The following is a 21058-nucleotide window of genomic DNA, read 5'->3' as shown; positions in this document are numbered from 1 at the left end:
TGTGCTGTAGCCTGGAAAATGGCAGGGGCTGGTCTGGCCCATGTTCAGATGAGCCTGTCTCAGGCACAATGCCTGGTAGTGGAACCTCTTCCTTGCACTTTCGCTGCTGAACATGCTTAATAATGTGAAGATACAACTTTGCACTAAAGTATCCTATAAAGCAGATTAAATTTTTCTAGACATGGGAACAGATCCTCAGTTGGTGTAACTTGGTATAACTCCATTTGAAGTCAGTGGCACTCCACTGACTTACACAATACACAGATACATTTTTAGAGGCAAATAAACAAGGATTTTGAGTTGGTTGTGGCAACAGGGGAGAGCTCATCTTCGGAATGATCACTGAAATTTTCTCTGAGGGATAATGCTGCCGTATGCCAGTACTTGTAGGTTTTTTACCTGTAATCAATAACAGGAGAAAACAGATATGGGAAAGACACTACAGGTCACTTATATGTTTTACAGTGGAAAATGCTGACAAAAATGCGGCACTAGCTCTCTCATTTTATTTTTGTATCCATTTTACGCACAGAATTTCCAGGCTAGTACTTCCCTATCTTCCAGAAGTGCTCTGAGGAGAAATCCATTGCAGAGTGTAAGACACTGAGACACAATGGCAATGAGACCCATATAAGTAGATAGAGCCATGCCGACTGAAGTCACTGGGCCTCTGTGAGTGCAGAGGCACTGGTGCGATATGGACCCTGGAGAGCAAAAGAGAAAATACTTCATTTTCACATTATATCAGTGTTTTTGAAAAGCCAGAATTATCTTCCTTGAAAGAAGCTTCACAAATTTGAAAGGCCCAGGTTTTCAACAGTGACCCTACCTGCTTCTAGTTTTTAATGCTCACCTTAAGATTCTATAAAGAGGCCTGAGATTCACAGGAAGGGCTCTTCTTTAAAATCACAGCCTGTGATTTCGGTGGCTGACATGGACACGGGCTCCATTTTAACAGTAGTCTTTTTTAATGTGAATTAGACACTTGTTGACTTCAACATTTTTAAATAGGCGTCTTCTCTATGGACTCCTCTGACAAGCCACCAATAATTTCACAAGAGGAGAGAAAGTTGTGAGTGCTCTTCTGCTCTCTGTTGCTAGGGAAACCACTCCCCAGGTGTCTGTGTGCTCAGTGTGTCTGTCTTTCATTGTAACTTTATTTCTGGCTCTGAGATATGCAGCCCACTGCACAGCATCTGTAATAGAGTTGGAACATGAAAATGGGCCTGAATCAAATATCTGCAGTCCCCATGGGTAATGAAAATATAACTGAATATTTTATACTATGTTAGCCACATTACAATTAACAAAATGTACCAAAACAGCACGGATAAACTGAGTTAAGCTAACAGTGGCAATTTATCATCTTTTGTTTTATTGAAAGTGATTCCCCCAAAATGACATCCTTACTTCAGTCACTGGCTAATTTGATTCTCCATTTAATTTGATCAGAACCTAAAGAACTAAATTATTTGTACTATCTTTTCTGTGATTCAAATTTTATTAGATTGTTTTATGCATACAGAATATAAAAATAAAAAACAGATAAATTAGTTATCTGCATTTAAGATACCTTTCTAGTGTATGAATACATAAAGTATCATTTCTATAACTAAGTTCCCCTCTGCAGCAATACGTCAAGCCAAACATAGACACACACCCTTAATATACCAAACTTAGACATCACTTATAATATCAACAATGAAACTTTACCTAGACACCATGACAAAATCAAAAGAGAAAAGAGGGATTTTAGTCTTTAATTCAATCATCTTTGATTGAAATGGCCAATATTGGTCTAATGTAATCACTGCTTATGGAGAATGACCATTTCATTAATAAAGAAAGTGAAAATTGTGAATTGGTTGGAAAGAGAGAGAGCCAAAGAAAACACTATACTATTATAAGATGACTGGATGCAATTTTTTTTATGGTAGCCTGTTTTTGTTACAGGGTTAGCAGAGCTGAGTTAATATGGCAAGAAAGTATTTAGGAACACTCATTTCAATCAAAGCCATGAAATTTCACAGTATTCAAGGCCCTTTTTGCCTGTCTTCCACAGATGCACATAGAGTGAACGTATGTTCTCAGAACCTGAAGGTCTTGTCAATACTTGAGTGAGTATGTGTTCATACAATGGCTCATGCTGGAAAGTTTGGAGCATCCCTTTTCAAATCTCTGATTTCTTTCCTCCTGGTTGCAAGTTTCATTCATGTAGCCTGGGAACAAAAGCAGTGCTATGTGACCTATGCGTTCAGTTGTATATCATGAATAACAAATATCAGAGAGTCAAAGACCTAGTCAAAAATGTGGAGGGGCTTGTGCAGACACGTTCATGCCATAATCCTACAGTGGGGTTGTTCACTGGAGGCTGCCACCACTCTGCTGCAGAGGGCAGTGATGTGGATTGTTTGAGAGGGGCAGAAGAGCCTTAATCATGTTTCCAGTGGCCCAACTGCACCACACAAGCCTTGGCTAGGTGGACCATTGGTCTGACCCAGTATGGGCATTCTTATGTTCTTATCTACATGCTCCGTCCTCATAATCTTCCTCATCTACATCAGTGAGCTCCCTCCTTCTCCTCTGCAGGCTTATTTTCTTCTCAGTATGGACAGAGAAGGTCTGCAGAGTTTCATTTTATGCGTGTAGCACATGTGAGAGCCCCACAGATCCTCCCCTAAGAGAATCCTCCTCTAAACACACTTCAGTGGAGGGAATGGCTGCTATTTATTTTCTTGGGCCTAGTCCCATCTAGTTGCATGCAGTAATTTTTGTTTTTTAAATGAACCTTTGGCCATATCATGAGAAATCTGAAAGAAGTTTTATTTTCACCAATAGTGGTTCATTTCCCTCCGACCGGGAGCTTTCAGCAACAGTGCCACTTGCATCCCAAATAAGAACAGTGTGGGGAGGAGGAGGGGGTGGAATATGACTGAGAGTTGTCCAATAGAGTATCCGTAATGCTTTCATTCTCAAGTGAACTGGTTAAACAATCAAGTATTGTTTTTGTTGTATTTCTAGGGATGTTTGAGCAGATGAATATTTTCCTTCTTAAAGAACAATGTAATTGGGGGAGGGAGAACCATTTCAGTGAATTTTAGATGTGTGATGCACAAACAGCCTGATCCAAAACACATTGAAATTAATGGAATCTTTCCATTGACTTCAGTGAACTTTAGATTAGGCCCATAGAGCCCTGTGGAACCCACAGGGTTAAATACAATGCAGAGTTGTGGAAAGTTTTTTTTACACTGGAACTTGGCCCCAAGTGACATTCAGGCTTTATTCCAGACACACAACTTGTCCTGCCTCCACCAACAGGTTCATTGAGGTTTGCAAACGTTTTGAGCGACTTGCACCTTGAGAGTTCTCTTCTGATTTAAACATTAGGGAAAGCATAAACCTCTTGCTGTCATTGGAGGGCTAGATTCTGCCACTCCTTAATTACCATGAGCAGCATTTTACTCCACAAGTAGCCCCACCAAAACATGGCTGGAGTAAGGGTGTCACACTCTGTCTCCTTGTATTTTGCCCACTACTAGTCTTGCATATAGGTAAGCAAATAAGCATAAAAAATGTAGACACACCCATAAAAACTCATTTGGGGCTAAGACAGTTACAGCAGAGTGTAGGAATGATCTCCTAAGACATTAGCATCCGATCTGATTAGAACTGGTTGCAAAAGGTTAAGTCTCTCAAATTTTCAAGGAAAATACTAAACAAAAATTACTTTGAAATTTCATGGAATTTTCTGATTTTTGATTAATCACAAAAATTAGTTTGAGTTTAACATCCCCTCCAGGTTTTTAATATTTCTTTTTTCAGTAGTCTCCTCTGTTTCCCTTTTGCCCCACTTTTTGGGGGGGAGGAGGAGGCAGAAGGCGAGGGTGAAAGTGGGTGTGTGGGGGGGAAATATCTGAAAATCAAAAACTGAAATGTTTTTTTATTTGGAAGACAATGAAAATGGTTGCTTAATTTCATCAAAACTTTGGAAAATGTCAAAGAAGATGTTTTTTTTTTCCCCCCTGAACTTGTCTTTAAAAAAATTCATTAAAACCAACTCAACAAAAAACAACAAAAACCAAAAAAGAACTTTGAAAACATTCTGACCAGTTGTATTTGTGATCTTTTCTGCAACTCATCAACTACCTGAAAAGGAAAAGTATTTGTAAGACTATATTCAATGGCTACAAAGGAGCTTTAGGTAAGTCAGGGTTCTCCACTCTTTATCATTTTGCTAATAATATCCTATGTCTGATCATTAAACTGATGCATCATATAGTGACTAAAGGAGTGAAAAAATACACCGAGGAGCAAATTACCCACTGCTATAACTTCCTATTTCTTTTCTAATCGTCTGGGACCAGAGTCTACCACCATTTTCCCCAGTGATTGGCACCTTATTCCCTATTGAAATCAATGGGACTGTGGTTAGAGTGAGGTATTACTCAACATGAATGACGATGGCAGATTCTTCCTCCTTGTCATTATCACCTTGCTCCGCTGAAGTCAATGAAGGGAGGTACTTCTCACTCCTAGCAAGGGCAAAGGACCCTCAGCTTTTATAAGAGAGCTTAAAGGAGCTAGTTTTCCATTTGTAACCTCTGGTAAACAGCTTGCTGAGTGCTATGCTCGCAGTCCTGTGCAGTGAGTGACACTGACACCTCTCCGTCACACTGAGCAAGGTGCTTTTTCTTAGGGTGGAAGAGCTCACCGTATGAAACAGCATTGAGGTAGAAGACACAGCCAAAGTTCTCCATGAAAAGATAATGCACATGGAACTGAGGACGTTCCTTCAAAAGACCATAAAAAAACCCAAACCTAACAACTTCATTTTTGCCACTGAGGAGTATTACGTTTCCCAAGGGCTAAAGTCAAACTTTTATGTTTTATTTATGCATGTGTACATTTTGACTAAAAGTGAACAGCTGGATGCTATTGCTTTTAGCTTCTGCCAGATGCCAAATGAGGTCAGTTACAGAATTGGAGCTGATTCATGTGGGGCGAGCACTAGAACGTTAGTCCTCTGTACAGAGCACGTAGATTAAAGGGCCATATGCAACATTAAGAGGATTTGCTCCTGTTTCCAGTGAAGAGCTGCTGTTTCAGTTGTCCAGAGTTTATGCTGGCAGTATGATTAAAGTGCAAGTGGGTGGGTGTGTTTTGTTTTCAACTGCATGCCACGTGTAGGAGAGTCTGTGAGTTAGAGATCTAGTCGTTATTTGAATAAGATCATTACTGAAGAAAGGTCTCCAATAAAGGATTTGCTAGAATTCACAAAAATACATTAATTTTCTTGACAATATTAATAGGGGGATGTAATTCCCAGAATCTTTCTCCCCCCCCCCCCGAGGATTTTTTTTAATCCTTTTTGTTTATGGACACTGTTGCATATATACACATAAGGATGATTTTGCTAACTTAAATCTCAATTGGCATCTCTAAGTATTATTTCCAGTGCTTGGGTGGCACGATACAAATACTAAGACTAGATAATTGCCATAAAAATGAGAGGGGAGAGGGGGAAGTTTGAGACCCACACTGGCCCCTGATTATTTTTTTTAAAGATGTTCTCTGTCTTTGGAGATGTGGAGAGATCTTCTGGGAGGGACCCATGGGAGGTCCTTGAGGTCAGACTCAGAGTCCTCATATTTTCCTCTCTAGAGGAGGAAGCTCAGCCACTCAACCCCATGGATCCATAGTATTTGCGGAGAATGGAACTCACAATCCCATGAAGTGATTTTCCTTCTGTGCTGCTCTTGCGCTCGTCCTTTCTTCAACTGACGGGACTCATGCTGGCATCAGAAGAGTACCCTAGCAGCAGTAGAATGACAAAATCAGCAGGAGCTAATGTGAAGGTGTGGAACAGTGGGCTCACCATTAGAGTACCTCCTTATGGCTGGGCACAGTGTAGCTGGCATTTCTCCCCTCGCACTCCTCGCCGATGGTTGCTCTGGTCATGTGGTGGTCTTCCTTCTTCTGACTTGGCCCAGTGAGCAGGCAATTCTGTCTGTTCTGACCCATCCCTGCTACCTCCCTAGGCTTTTACTAACCATGGCCCTTTTCCACTCCTTCTCACCACAACCTCTCTAGATTCACCCTTCTCTCAGGGCTGGAACTGTCAGTGCTTTTCCCCAGACCCCCCCTTCCCCAACAAAATCCCAACAGAAATCACAAATTTTAACCAACTTCTGCTCTCCTCAGACTTGACCTTTCAGTGCTTTGCAGTTCCCCTTGCACTGTTCCTCAGCTGTATGCCTCTCAAGATTCTCTCCCTGGAAGTCCCAATCCTCCCCTTTTCCAGGGCTCAGTACTGGCACATGCTCTACCCTGGTGACTGCTCCATGTCACTCCTGGCCTCTTGGAAGAATTCCCTGCTCCAGAGGGGATCCCAGAGCCAAGTCCTCCCTGGCTTCCTCTTTCCTGCCAGCCTTTCTGCTCTCTGGTCCCAGAACATGACTGCAGAGCTCTTCGCTCTCTCCCCACAGCCCCCTTCTCCTCTAAACTACTTCTGTTTATAGTCCTCTCCTAACCCTCACCCTGCCCCCCCCATCAGTAAAGCCTGATTCACCCTCCAGGTGCATCTCAATATATTAGTTGCCCTTTCAGGCACACATTAACCTATTCATTGCCTGTACAGGTACACACTATTACAGAAGGGGACAATGCTGCAGAGAATGCTGATCCTCCACCTTCTCAAAACTCCACAAGAGCCCAGTTCCCAACTTCATATAACTCAAAAGGAGGCACTTCCATGGGAATTCTAAAGACCGAGAACCCTCATGAGTTCTCAGTCCTCCAAGACTTTTCCCTTTGCACAAGTGGAGGAAATGATCAGGGCGTAGTTACTGGCCCAGTGCATTTTTTTGGAGCTTATGGACTTCAGAGACAATCTCCTTCTTCACAGTGAACAAACTATGTGCTGGTACATAAGCAAATCTGGCAAGCTGTGACTGAGGACTGCATGGACTAGGCACAGGATATTCCTCATGACTTCTGTCTGAGTTACAGCTGTGTTCCTTTTCTCTTTTTTCTCTATTTCACCTGCAGTTACCGCTGTTCTAGGGCACTTTGCTGGTGGCTCTGTTCCTCTCAAAAGATCTTCATTCTCTACTCTTCATTCATAAGAACATTCTCACAGCTTCTTTAACATCTTCCTTATGTTATGTAACTGTCTTGTCCAGTGCCTTGTCTTATGAATGCATGTGTTTATGATGTGATATATGCTTTAGGTTCCGTTATGGTTCAAGGAGCTTGAAATACATTGAGAATGTGGGGTTAGAGAGGTGCACTGGAAGTCTGGTGGTGCAATGCTACCAGTGATGGGAGCTAGATATATTTCGTCTTTACAGTTCAAGAGAAGGCCTAATGAGCCCGACTTTTAGCTGGTGTCAGTCACTATAGGTCTATTGAAAGCAATTTGGCCTAATGTATGTGAAGCTGACTAATGGTACATGTACAGTAGCCAGATATACGGCCATACGATTTATAAGGGTTAGCCCCTACCACCCCATATTTTTTCATACATAAACTGCTTATTGGCCATTATGCTAACAGATGGATGTTCCCAGGGTGAATATTGCATGTCCTTGGAAAGACTGCAACAGCAACCATCTCTATGTAGGTAACGTTTGTGATTGAGTGTTTTCCTCCTCAATTCTCCTTCCATCACTGATTCTAATTGATGTATCATTTAATTTGTCTTTGTGACATTATAATATACTGGCTGGGTCTTCAGACTCTAAGAAAAGTAGTTCCCTAAACAAAATAAATATGGTCCAAAATGAAAACTATATCTGTAAGTAGGTGGCAAATAAAATATACATTTCTCTTTTTCATATCTGCTCATTTTAGTACCTGATACAATAAAAATAGACCCCTGCTGAGCTTCAGTAATCTTGTGTGTATTGGGAGACCAAGATAATTTTTTCTGCATTGTTTCAGGCTGTTAATTATTAGCAAGGAAGCATGAGACAGGACTAAGGAAACAGTTCCATGAGAATTTGGTTTGCCTTTGAGTACTATTTGGCTAAACATGAAATTCATTTGATAAAGCTTGTTGAGCAAAGCTTGTCTCTTTTTATCACCGTCTTTGTTGAATGTTTGCTTTCTCATGCTATTTTTATTTCTTTGCTCTCGTTTAATGCCATCCTGCTGCCTTACCTAGTGACACAAGCTAACAACATGGCAAAAGAACTTTCTTGTCTAATTTCCATCAAACTGAATTAGGATTCAGGTTACAAATATGTAAACAGTCTTGGGGTAGAGGGGAGCAGGGCTTTGAGCATTCAGAACAGGGTCTAAATAATCAGATACGGTTATTAATTAGTGGTGGGCTACAAATGTAGCATGAATGTTTGAGTATGTTTCACATAATCAGATATTAAGGATTGTTTCCATTTCAATGGGTTTTCTTATTTAACATGCAGATAAGACAAGCAGGGAGTTTCTTAAATAAGAAGTTGAAATACCAAAGGGCTGTTTCACCAGAATACAGTTCATTGAAAAGAGAACTTCTCTCTGCAAATTGGATGCAACAGTAGCTTACCATAAGGGAATAATTAGACGTATTGTTGTTATGATGATTGAACCAGTATGTGCCGTGTAGAGTACATTTTTCATATTTCAGAGAATGTTCTATTTGAAAAGACAGATAATGTTGTCCAAAATTAATCTATGGTGCAATTCTATTGACTTCAGCGACATTACACTGGGATTGAATTTGCCGTAACTATAGCTGAACTTGGGGCCAATATTTTCAAATTTTGATGTCTAATGTTAGCTCCTAAATCCATATTTAGGCACCTAAATAAATGGTGGTGTAATTTTCAGAAGTGCTGACAGCCTACTGCTCTTATTTACTTCAATGTGGACTTCTTTTTCCTCTCTTTTGACTAATGTTATGCTAATCACATAGTATCTAATGAACAGGTTAAATTTCCCCCCCTAAAACCCAAAATTAAATGAAAAAGGAAATATATTGCATAAATAACAAACCTTAGTCACTTTTAGTCTGCATTGTACTTTTCAGTAGTATAGCCCTGATTAATTCTTACCTAACAAATTTCTTTCCCACTTGTAAAGAAGCTGAGTGTGAGCTTGAATTGATATCAAGATGGAGTGAAAATAGTCTTTTCCTGTCCTCGCTTTTAAAAGAAAATAACCCAATCTCTCTCAATTATAATTTGGCTTTTGGCCAGTTAGTTAATCCAAATATAAAATATATTTAGGCTAGCTCTATGTAGCATAGTTAAAGAACTTTTTTTAAACCCATCTTATTTGGATGCACTGATTGCATCAGGTCTTTACTCTGGATAGGACCCTAAAACCACTGTAGGAGTGAAACAGTGGGTTGCTTTTAGAAATGCAAAAAGTGGTGCACTGTTTAGAAAGATCTGTGTATTTTTGAGAGCACTTTAATCACTGAAAAATGTTCCTGGGTAAAAAAAATAAGTCTCTTTTTTAAAAAATGGTGACAGGAGTGCCCCACTTTTTTATAATAACTGCTGCACCGACAGACTTAAACATTTGCAGAACACTAGATGAACCATCTCTCAGTAGAACAGAGTTGTCACACATTAACAACGTCACATCATTATGAAGAAAAATGCAATTTTCACCACAACTGTAACTGTCTCCACCAAGATTTGCCATTGGAAGCCTAAATTTTTGTGAAACACTCCCACTGGCACTTTACCCTGTCCTTTCCAAGACAACTGCACAACATTTATTACAGTGAAGAAGATGAGCAAGATTTGGCCTGGACAGTATACACTTTTAAGTCAAATATTGACTAGAAATCACTGTAAATACAGGCTGGGTTAAATATTTCACAGTATAGTTTCCTGTACCAATAGAAAACTGCTTTGCTATGCTGCCTTAAGGCACTTTCCTTTTGAAACGTTGTGTCCACACAGTTCTGCAGTTGTTGGAATGAGCTGTGTAGCATTCTGGGAACATTCTGATGGTGCAATATTCCACCACTCAGATCTATGCCTGTGATCTTTCTCATAGGGAACCAGTGGGCATTTTGGGACTTGGGATCAAACTAAAAAAACCCTATGATTACTTTCCTAGCATGCCAAAATGCATCTGTGTGTTGCAAGTGCTATTTTTGATCTGCTGTCAGGCATCACGGAGGACATGCTACTGAGCTCCATGGTCATGACCGTCTTTAATACAAACTGCACATACATTGGCAGTTGTGCAGCCAGATGGACTTGGCTCAGCTGCTTCATAGGGATTTGGATGTCTTAGTGACAAGGGTTCGGGGTGGGAGAAACAGGAGGATGAAATCAAGCAGTCACTTCTGCACGGCATATATCTGAGTAGTGCAAAGTCTTGGGCTTGGTCAGCTAGCAGTGAGTGCTGGGACATAGCGATGCAGAACTGGGATGACCAGCAGTGGTGGCAGAATTTCAAGATGCCGATGTTAGCTTTCCTAGAGATCTACGTAGAGCTCACCCTAGAGCTGCAGTGTCAGCACACCAAGATGCGAGTTCCCCTCAGCATGGAAAAGTGTGTGGCCATCACCATATGGAAGTTTCCCACACCCAATTGCTAGTAGTCAGTAGCTAGCCTGTTTGGTAGTGGCAGATTAACTGTCGGGGCTGCCATCATGAAGGTTTGTGATACTATTAAGGGAGTGCAGCAGTGCTGGGTCATAAAGCTTGGCAATGCACAGGAAATTGATGCCTTTCTAAGGATGAGGGTCCTGAACTGTACAGGGGCTATTGGTGGGACATGTGTGCCTATTCTTTGCCCCACCCTGCAACCCAAGCCAAAGATTTTAACAACTGGAAGGGAAATTTTTCCATTGTCCTGAAAGACCTGGATGATCACTGTGATGGGTTCACCAATGTTAATGTGGGGTGGTCTGGAAATGTCCATGACTTCAAGATCTTTAGAAACTCAGGACTATTTGCTGGAAAGAGCAAGGGATTTTTTTCTCTCCAGACCACTATGGATGTTAATGGAGTTAAGATTTCAGCTATCATTCTAGGAGACCGAGCTTACCTCTGCTATCCTGGCTTATAAAGCCTTTAATGACACTTGCACAGGAGAAAAAAAGTGGTTTAATTCTACTCTGAGTAGCTGCAAACGGCAGTGGAGTGTGCGTTTGGAAGGATGAAGGGAAGGTGGTGGTGCCTCATGACAAGGCTGGGTATTTCTCAGCATAAGATGACTTGTGTGATAGATACTTGCTTTGGTTTGCACATCATCTGTGAGAATAAGGGAGAGTGCCTGGATGGTGGGTGGAAACAGGAAGTGGAGAGATTTTCCAGATGTCATGAACAGTCAGAGAGGGTGCCTCTGAAAAATGCCCCAACTGGTCAGGGAAATAAGGTCCGGGATTCATTATGTGCCTTCTTTGAGGTTTAGAGGTAGTTGTGGGTAATGTGTGCTGTAACCATTGAAATAAGTGACAGGTGATTGTGTATTGATTTTATTAGGAATTGATACAGTGGAGGGAAGTTATGCTATTGATGGCTTGAGCTGCCCTTCAGTGAAATTTTCAGCCCAGCTGTATCACAAAAGCTGTATTAGTTAAATAATATAGGTAACAAATTAGACTACTTGGTTTAAAAAAAATTAACCAAGAGCAAAGTGGAAATTTAAGATCAATGGTACTGTGGCATGCCCAGGCTAAGGGGTGCTCACAAGCTCCTCTAGGTGATGCACTTGAGAACGTTCTCCTTCTCCCACTCCCAGGGATTGATTGTTGTGGGAGAAGCCTGTAATTAGGGTGATTGAAATGCGGGTCCCATTATGCTGTGTTCTCCATAGTTTGCAGGACAGTAAGCAGGAGGCAGCTCAGGAAGAGGTGAGGGTTATGGAGGCAGCATGCGTGACCAATGGTTTTGGGGTTTGATGCTGCAAGGAAATAGAAATGTATAGCTTTAATGTGCCACTGTGGATGCCATTTGGAGCACTCTGAGGGAGAAGAGGGTTAAAAGTGAAGCAGAAGGAGAGAGACTCCTAGCTCTGTCCAGCATGGTGGCAGAGAAATGGTATGTGGGAAAAGAAAGGTGTTTAAATCCCCTATGCCATTATATTGTAATACAACTGCATAATACTTACTGATAGAGCTTTCATCCACAGCATTTTCAGGGTGGCTGCCTGCATGATGTTTTTGTGTGGTCTCTAAAACTGTTATGCCACACAGTCCTTGGCTCCCCAGAAAAATCTCCTTTTGGTTGGACCCCATAGTATACATAGGTCAGGGGAGCTTTCTATGGGGTCTTGGGTGCTTGCTGTGTTGGCGGGGGTGCTTTGTGGAAAACTATCCACCACAGCATTTTTTGGTGTGGTGATTACATCATTTATAAAAATGTGATCCACTTCATTGTACGGGCAGGTAATGGCAGCGCTAGCGGAAGTCCTCTTTGTTCCATTTTCTTCAGGTAATTCTTCTGGGGATGCTTTAGGGTGGAAAAGTTGCTTAGTGCAGGGGTTGTTGGGTGAAAGACTGGCATTGTTATGGGGAAAGAGGGCTTTTGGCGGTGGCCACTCTCCTGTCCTCTACCTTTCTCCTGTCTACACGGTGTTTATCTCTGTGGAAACAGCACTTCAAGAGGCTAGGAATCCAGCTCCCCAGCTGCTTGACCCTGAAGCTGACAGGTCCACACTTGCTTGCCCTGGAGATGAGTGCCCTACAGGTAGATGATGATAAATCACACTAGGTTTGAATGGAGGATGGAGAAGGGACAGTGGCAGTTTAGGGGTGGGGGAGGGAGGCAGAGCATGGGTTGTTGTTTTCCTTCACTGCTTGGTCTCCTACTGGGCCCTAACAACTCAGGACATTTGCTGCTTTCTCCATCAGTGTGAACATGGTTGGCAGTGAGTAGCTGTGGCCTCTGCCACTAAATTTCTTTGCTGATATGAGGACATGCTTCACCTTTCGTCTTCACTACCCGCCGGATCTATCGGGGATCAATTTATCGTGTCTTGTCTAGACGCGATAAATCAATTCCAAATCGATGCCTGTACTCCACCTCAGCAGGAGGAGTAAGTGGAGTTGACGGGGGAGCTGCCGTGGTCGACTCACCGCCGTGAGGATGGCCAGGTAAGTCGAACTAAGATACTTCTACTTCAGCTACGCGAATAGCGTAGCTGAAGTTGCATATCTTAGTTCGAATCCCCCCCGCTCCCCAGTGTAGCCCAGGCCTTAGTTTCCTTAGTTTATTTCTAACATGGGGATAATAATGCATATCAGCCTCACAGGTATGTTGTGGGAATGAGAATGACAGTGGCAACCCTTTTAAAAGTCAAGAGTTACCACAGAAACATGTGAAACACCACAGCAGTTTCCTATTCTGTAACGGAAACTGTTATATAGCAAAATTTATGCATTATTTCAACTATTAATGTGTGACTTTAACGACAGCCAATGCAATTAATATCTGCAGAGTATCATCTATGAGCTAAGCATTGTTAGGTGTATCTCAGGCTCCAACTGAAATTGGGGGCTCCATTGTGCTAGGGGAGTACAAACACATTATTAGAAACAGTTCTTGCCTTGAAGGGCTTACAGGCTTACAGTCGAAAGAGACAAAACAGACCAAGGGTAAGAGAAAGGAAGTAATAATAACCTCATGTTACAGATGGAGAACTGTGGCACAGAGGGATTAAGTGACTTTCCCAAGGCCCTAGAAGAAGTGCATGGCAGAGCTACGGGAACTAAACCCATGTTTCTTGAGACCCCATCCAGTACGTTAAGCACAAGACCACTCTGAGTTATTCTTACAAACAGGTTTTGTAATTTTTCTATCTCTTGTCAAATGTTTTATTATAGTATTCTTTATAATGTAACTGTTTTAAGAAAAATAGTCAAATCGGGGGGAAACATAGCTATGATCTTCTAAAGCTAAATTGTATATGGTCCTTTCTCACCTGTTGGATCAAAGAGGTATGGGGTAAATGGCAGCATACTTGTTTTAGAGACCAGTACCTGAGAAACTACACCTCTGTTGAAGTTAAACATGTGTTTGCTTAGTTTCAGGCTTCAGAATTTCTTTTTACTTCTAAAAGATGCAGCTGTGATATTAAAAATGACAAAAATTGACGTTTTGCTGTCACATCAAGTTGTCAGGCGTGTTTCTTGAGAGATTCATTACTCTATTATGCATTCTAGCAATCTGCCATAAATCTGTATAGTGCTTCAACATAATTTATCACTATTGCTAAGCACAAAACATTATTGTATCACCTCTTGGTGGCACTTTAGTCTACTTATTTGATCTCCTAGCAGTTTAAGATATCTTTCTTTTAGGCAGTTTCCAGCAAAGAGTAGTGACAGAAAAATGCCAACTAAAACCAACCAGATTTCCTTCTGCCATAACTACATCATTAGCAAGCATGTAATATTAATTTAGAAAGATAGTGGAGCAAGGAGGAGATAATGACTGTGTCTGAGAAGAGTATGCAGGTTAACTATTCACTGCAATATGATGGGCTTGAGACATATAAAAGTATTTTTTTTAATTAAAACCAAGTTCAAATTTGGAAGTATTTTCTATTTTGAATAGTAACTGCTATAAAATAAGCCAGCTTCATATTATATGAAGGCTAATGGAATTAAAATCATCCTAGTAAGTCCATTTGGACTTATTTTCATATTTCGTCATGTAAAAAGCTCTCAGAATCAGGTTATCCAAAGTTATTCATATAACAAATATTAGCATTTTCTCCAAAGAGCACAAGAACTGTGCTCCTAGCTCACTGTGGAGTTGCCAAACTGCCCAGCCTGAGGTTGCTCGAATCCACTGTGCCCTAAATTGCAAATCAGGAGGGGCATTTTTCAGCCACCAAAGTCCTTTCTATTTTTAGTCCTCTTAAGCTCTTTAACCTGCTACTGCTTTACTTCCAACCAATATAATAAGCCTGACTGACGTGACCAACTTTCATGTGGGGGGGGGCGGGAACAAATTCCTGATAATCTGAACAATCACTGCAATAGGTGGAGATTACTGAAGCAATTATCATTTGAAAGAGAAAGGAGTTTGCAGTATGATCAGCCTTGAGGAAGTTGCTCAGCCTTCTGTTGCTGAATCTCCTCCTAAATCAATTGGAAGAGAGAGGCACAAGGGTAATAAAATTAATTCTTACCTTTCTTTCTTTTTTTTCTTTTTTTGCCCCAGGTCACGCTTTTATTGGTGTAGTCTGGCCTCAAAAGGGTACATGGGGCGAGATGTGTGGACAGATAAATTACAGTTAGACAGACAGACATAGGTAGCTCCGGGTAGAATCAGACTCATTGCCACCACAGTCTAGGAATTAAACCAACCTATTACACGCAGAAAAACCGGGCTGTGGAGGTCGCTATGGGGTTCTTGGTGGGAGGGGGAGGGTTTGGGGAGCAGGCAGCTTCCCCAGGGATTGCCCCGGGTGGCTCATAGCCATGACTGGCATGAGAGAGGATGGCAGGGACTGTCTATTTAGCCTGACTCTCCCCTTCCTTGGGCTGTGCCTCTAGTCCTGGAAGCTGTTGACAACCTCGCCTTGTCAAGCAGCCTAATCAACATACCTTGGGAAATAACTCCATTTATTGATTGGGGGTTATCATTGCTAAACATATGGTGTGAGATCCAGGGCAAGAAGTAGGAAAGGCAGAAAAAACACTGAGACTAATAATAATCAGTTAAATAATAATAAAAATAATAATTCTGTACACTTTGGTAGCCCTTGTCATCTCAATATCTGAAAGCATGTTTTTTTTTTAAATTGCTTCATTAATTAAGGCTCTGCTGGCCTCCATTTGAGGAAGGTAGGTAACTGCAGTTCCTTTGTTATCTTTACATTTGAAGGTTTCTAACAGAGCTTGGTTAAATATTCGTAATTTTTTTTCCAAGGCTCGGCGGCACCACTGTGATCATCTAGGTCTGACCTCCTATATAACACAGGCCATAGAACTTCCCCCAAATAATTCCTTTTTTCACTACAGCAGATCTTTCGGAAGAAAAATCCAATCTTGCTTTAAAAATTGCTAGTGAGGGAGAATTCCTCACAGCCAAAGGTTCCAATGGTTAATTGCCCTCCCTGTTAAAAAATTTACATCTTATTTCCAGTCTAAATTTGTCCAGCTCCAACTTACAGCCACTGGATCTTGTTATACCTTTGTCTGCGAGATTGAAGAGTGCATTATTAAATATTTGTCCCCATGTTGGTACTTACAGACTGTGATCAAATTGCCCTTTAACCTTCTTTTTGTTAAGATATTTAGATTGAGTTTTTTGATTCTATCACTTTCAGGCATGTTCCAAACCTTTAATCGTTCTCGTGGCTCTTCTCCAAACCCTCTCCAGTTGATCAATATCCTTCTTGAATTGTGGAAAGTAGAACTGAATAGAGTATTCTAGCAGCAGTAGCACCAGTTTGAAATACAGATGTAATATAACTGCCCTACTTCTACTATAGATTCCCCTGTTTATGTAATCAGGGATCACCATTCAATCAGGATTCGCTATTTACAGTTATATTTTGAGACCCATTGTTTGCCATGTTACGCTTTGTAGTTTTTAAATCAAAATATCCTGTGGTAACAAGTCAAATGCCTTACAGAAATCTATTACATCAACACTGTTGCCTTTATCAACCAAACTTGTAATCTTGTAAAAAAAAATAGTTTGACAGGATCTATTTTCCATAAACCAATGTTAATTGGCATTAATTATATTATCATCCCTTAATTCTTTATTAATTGAGTCTCATATCAGCCATTCCATTATCTTGTCTGGGTTCAATGTCAGGCTGACAGACCTATAATTGCCTAGGTCATCCCATTTACCCTTTTTAAATAGTGGCATAATGTTAGCTTTCTTCCAGTCTTCTGGAACTTCCCAGATGTTCCAAGAGTTACTGATTATCAACATTAATTTTCCAGCGAGCTCCTCAGCCAGTTTTCTAAACTCTTGGGTGCAAGTTGTCCAGACCTGCTAATTTAAAACATGTCTAATTTTAGTAACTGCTGTTTAACATTATCCTGAGTTACTACTGGAATGGAAAGTGTTTCTTCATCATCATCATGATATGAGTACACGATCTCTTCTTTTTTCCTTATGCAGAACTGAAATATTTTTGAACACTCCCATCTTTTCTGCTTTATTATTGACATTTCTAGCATTTCCAACTAGTTATAGACCAATACCATTGTTTATGTTCTTTATGTTCTAATATACTTCAAAAACCCTTCTTATTGGCCTTAACTCTGCTATCCATAAGATTTCTCCTTGTGTCCTTTAGCTTCCCTATCAGGTTGCCTTCACTTCCCCTCTAAATGACAGTGGGGGGGGGCATTAACCAGTACAACCTTCTTTCTTGATTGTGGCTTTTTAGGCATCTAGTAACATCTTCTCAAAAGAATTTCCAATTATTATTCATATTTTTTTCTGTTTGAATTCTACCTCCCAACTAATTTGGCTCATAATTGTTTCCCACTTAATGAATATGGTCCCTTTAAAATACTAGTATATAGATTACAGGTTTTGGTCTTTTTTCAGTTTGCGAGTAACAAATATGATCAAGTCCTGATCACTTGCACCTAAGCTATCATTAAGTTTTAGTTCTGTGATAAACTTTACTTATCTGGCAAGATGAGGTCTAAAACAAAATTTTCAATGTTGGATGCCCACTTCTTGAATTAGGAAATTGTCATCTCTAATATCTAGAAATTCAGAGGGTGTTTCTAGTGCTGGCAGCATGAGACCTCCGGCATATGTCACTCAGACTGAAGACTCCCCATGCTCATGAAGCTTTTTTTCTTACACATTATAGGTATGTGCTTAAGGAGCCAGTCATCCTGTTCCCTAGTGTGATTTGGCGCTCTGCAGCAGGCATCAACTAATACTTTGTCTTTTTGGCTTTCTCTGTTAGGACATTGATCCATAAACATTCAAGATAATTTTCTTCTCAGTTGTCAGTGACTCGGAAGCAGGTAATGCCATCTTTGACATAGAGCTCCACTCCTCCTCCTCTTGTGCCTACTCAATCCTTCCTAAATAGATTAAACCATAGATTCTAACATTCCAGTCATGCAAATCATCCCACCAGGTTTCAATAATACCAACTAGTTTGAATTTATGCTAATCAATTAGCAATTCCAATTCCACTTGTTTGTTACCCAGTCACCTAGCACTGGTGTACAGGCAATTAAATAATTTATTGTCGTCATGTCCTCTAGTTTCTTGATTATCTTTGTTCTCAATATCTCAATTTTGTGTTAAATGAGTGCTCACAGCTTCCCTCTTTTTACCCTCCCCTTTTGATATTTATTTCATGCCTTTCTGACTACCCTAGCCAGGCTGTCCCTGAAAAGATTGTTTCCCCATCTACTGAGATGGAAGCCATCCACACTGTACAGCCCCCTCTCTCCAAAGAAGGTGAACCAATGTTCCACAAAACGAAAACTTCCACGTACACTATTTACCTAGCCAGTGGCTCACTTCCAGAATCTTTTGCTCTCTGAGAAGATCACTTGGTTATTCCTTTTCTTCAGAAACATTCTGAGTTAGACCGTAATATGTGAAATATCCTACAACATAATGCTATTAATGCCAGTGGATCCTTGTCCATGAACTTCAGAATCCCAATCATTCTTTGAGTGATTCAAATTTGGGGAAAAAATCAGGAAAAACTTTGACAGATTCCTCTCCCACAAGTTTTTTGTTAAATTTTGCAAAGTTGGATAAACTTTTGAATAAAAACCAAGCAAAACAAAAAACAAGGAAAAAAATCTCTAAAAATGTTGTTTCCTGCTCTTTTTCCAAGGTATCTAGAAATATGTCTATTGGCATTCCAGAAGAAAGGTCTAAGTGCTTTATGGAGAAAAGGAATTTAAAGTGTGGTGAAGTTCTAGAATAGAGCTGGGAGAAATGTTTCAGCTCAAAGTCTCGTCTCCTCCCCTCCCCCCCGCCCCGAGAACTATAGATTTGTATCAACTGAAAGATTTCACAAATACATGTAGAATTCCCTGAATTGTTCTGGCTTTAAAAAAAAATCTGAAAAAAATCAAAATTTTGTTTTGACATTTTCTAAATGTAACCTTTTGATTTTTCAGTATGAAGTGACTTATCAGTTGGATATGTACTTCAACTGTATTAACAACAAATAAAAGATGAAAAAAGCTCAAATTAAATGGATTTTTTTTCAGATCAAATGAAGCATTTTGTTCTATTTCAAACAATGTTTTCTACCCTTCAGTTCACCAAAAAATTCAAAATAAAATTGTTTTGGGTCAACCTGAAATGACTTGTGTTTTTTTGTTTTTGTTTTTCTTTGTACAGCCACTGAACTGAAAAATCAATTATTTGCACAGCTCTGTTATAAAGGTATGGAGGAGATTGAAAATATTTGTGCAAAATACACAGACACGCTACCTGATAACATTAGAAAAGAAAAAAGGTAGGTATTAAAAATACATCCATTCCCAAAGCATACACACTCTTGTCAACTAGAGAGTGAAACACTGTTGAAAAAAGCATAAAGTCTTTAAAGATTTGACAAAGTAGTACAATTGCAACTGTTTTTACAGAACACAGATATTATCATTTCCCCTCTCTTTCTTAAAGGAAAATAGCAATACTAAATCTATTTTTGCTTATTTATTAGTACTGCAGTATTGCCTAGACCAGTAGCTCGTTGTGCTACACACTATACAAACACAGAACAAAAAAAAAAAATCTCTGACCCAAAGAGCTTACAAGCAAATTCCCTGCTAGTGTAATTTCATTAACTGGAGCTACACCAGCACAGAATTTGGCTCAATAAGCTACTATTGAACTTTTCTGTTTTTCATATTCCATAGTAGATGCTAACCACTCACCACAGAAATTTTACATCTTAATTACATCATTATTTATTATCTGATAGGTCCCAATTTGGTGCTATACAAGACACATAAATAGGCACAGTCTTTTTGCACTGATTAGCTAATGATCAAACAATAAGACAACAATTGGATAAAAATACTGTGTGAAGTCTAGAGGTCTGAGACCACATTTTTGGTGGTAGTTTTAAACTGAGAGGGGGATAGGGCTTCATGGATGAAGTGAATTTTGGGGGTCCCATAACAGGCTGGCACAGTCTTCATTTCAGATTTGCTAATCTAATTTATTCCATAATTTCAAATGTACCACATCTATAACAGGAGTGTTTTTCTCCTTTATGCTTTTCAGCTCAAAACAATAGTGTCACAGCTGTCATTTAAAAACTGTTCTGCCACATCTCTCCATTTGCCAGTTCTCTTGCGATTTAGTACTCCTGGGGGGAATTCTGTGCCAAAAACTTGAATTCTGAACTAAAAAAAAATTAAAAATTCTGTGCACAGTATTTTCAATTTATGCATATTTTATTTGTGAAAATAATGTAATATAATCACACCAGTTTCAATTAATTTGGTAATTTATTGAAACTACAATACAATGGATGGAGAATGGGAGTGGGGAGCATTGAAGGAAATGCCTACACTCTCTTTTTGTCTAATAATAATGTAGCTAGGTTTGACTCTTTGTTTCAAGAAATTGGTCACTAAATATATGCAGCCATATGTTCAGTTTTACAACATAGGCAACGGAAGAGCAAGTGAGGGCTGGGGAATCAAACTCACAATTTTTATTGGCTACTGACCATCTCAGAAAGGTCAGTAGTAAACAGTTCGTGGAGCATATTTCAATAGGGAAATTTTTCAGTAAAAAAATTTAGACCAGTTCTAATCACTAAAGCACCATAAGCATTTGTAAGTCCATACTGTTGTTTAGAATAAGTCTCCTTTACAACACTCTGGCAATATAAAGGAGCCTTAAAACTTTTATATCTGTTTTATGATCACTAAGAATGGGAACCATTCAGCAACCACAATGGGAACAGTTAAGCAGGCAGGCTGCTACACTATTCTCTGCCTGAAGGGACAGAGCCTTTCACACCCTTACCCCCAAACACCTTGAAGTCCTGCCCCTCCACCCCAGGTGCATTGAATAGTGAATCAGAGGGACAGAGTCTCTCTCCTTCACTCGCTCGCATCCCCCTCCCCATGCTGATTTACATCTCCACCAGCTGCTCCAGG

At 40.1% G+C, this 21058-nt stretch overlaps 1 long non-coding RNA gene across 1 annotated transcript in view; it reads left to right on the top strand.

Moving 5' to 3' along the window:
- LOC141981600 (uncharacterized) overlaps nt 1–21058 on the top strand; it is a 117764-nt gene that overhangs the window by 24704 nt on the left and 72002 nt on the right. Inside the window, exons 2-3 of the long non-coding RNA XR_012637850.1 lie at nt 17872–17932; nt 19281–19398. This is a non-coding gene — a long non-coding RNA (uncharacterized LOC141981600). The remainder of the gene's footprint in view (nt 1–17871; nt 17933–19280; nt 19399–21058) is intronic.

The sequence above is a fragment of the Natator depressus genome, chromosome 2 (genome assembly GCF_965152275.1).
Source record: "Natator depressus isolate rNatDep1 chromosome 2, rNatDep2.hap1, whole genome shotgun sequence".
Classification (NCBI taxonomy): domain Eukaryota; kingdom Metazoa; phylum Chordata; order Testudines; family Cheloniidae; genus Natator; species Natator depressus.
Note: the sequence above shows the minus strand (reverse complement) of the source record. Positions and strands in the feature narration are given on the sequence as shown.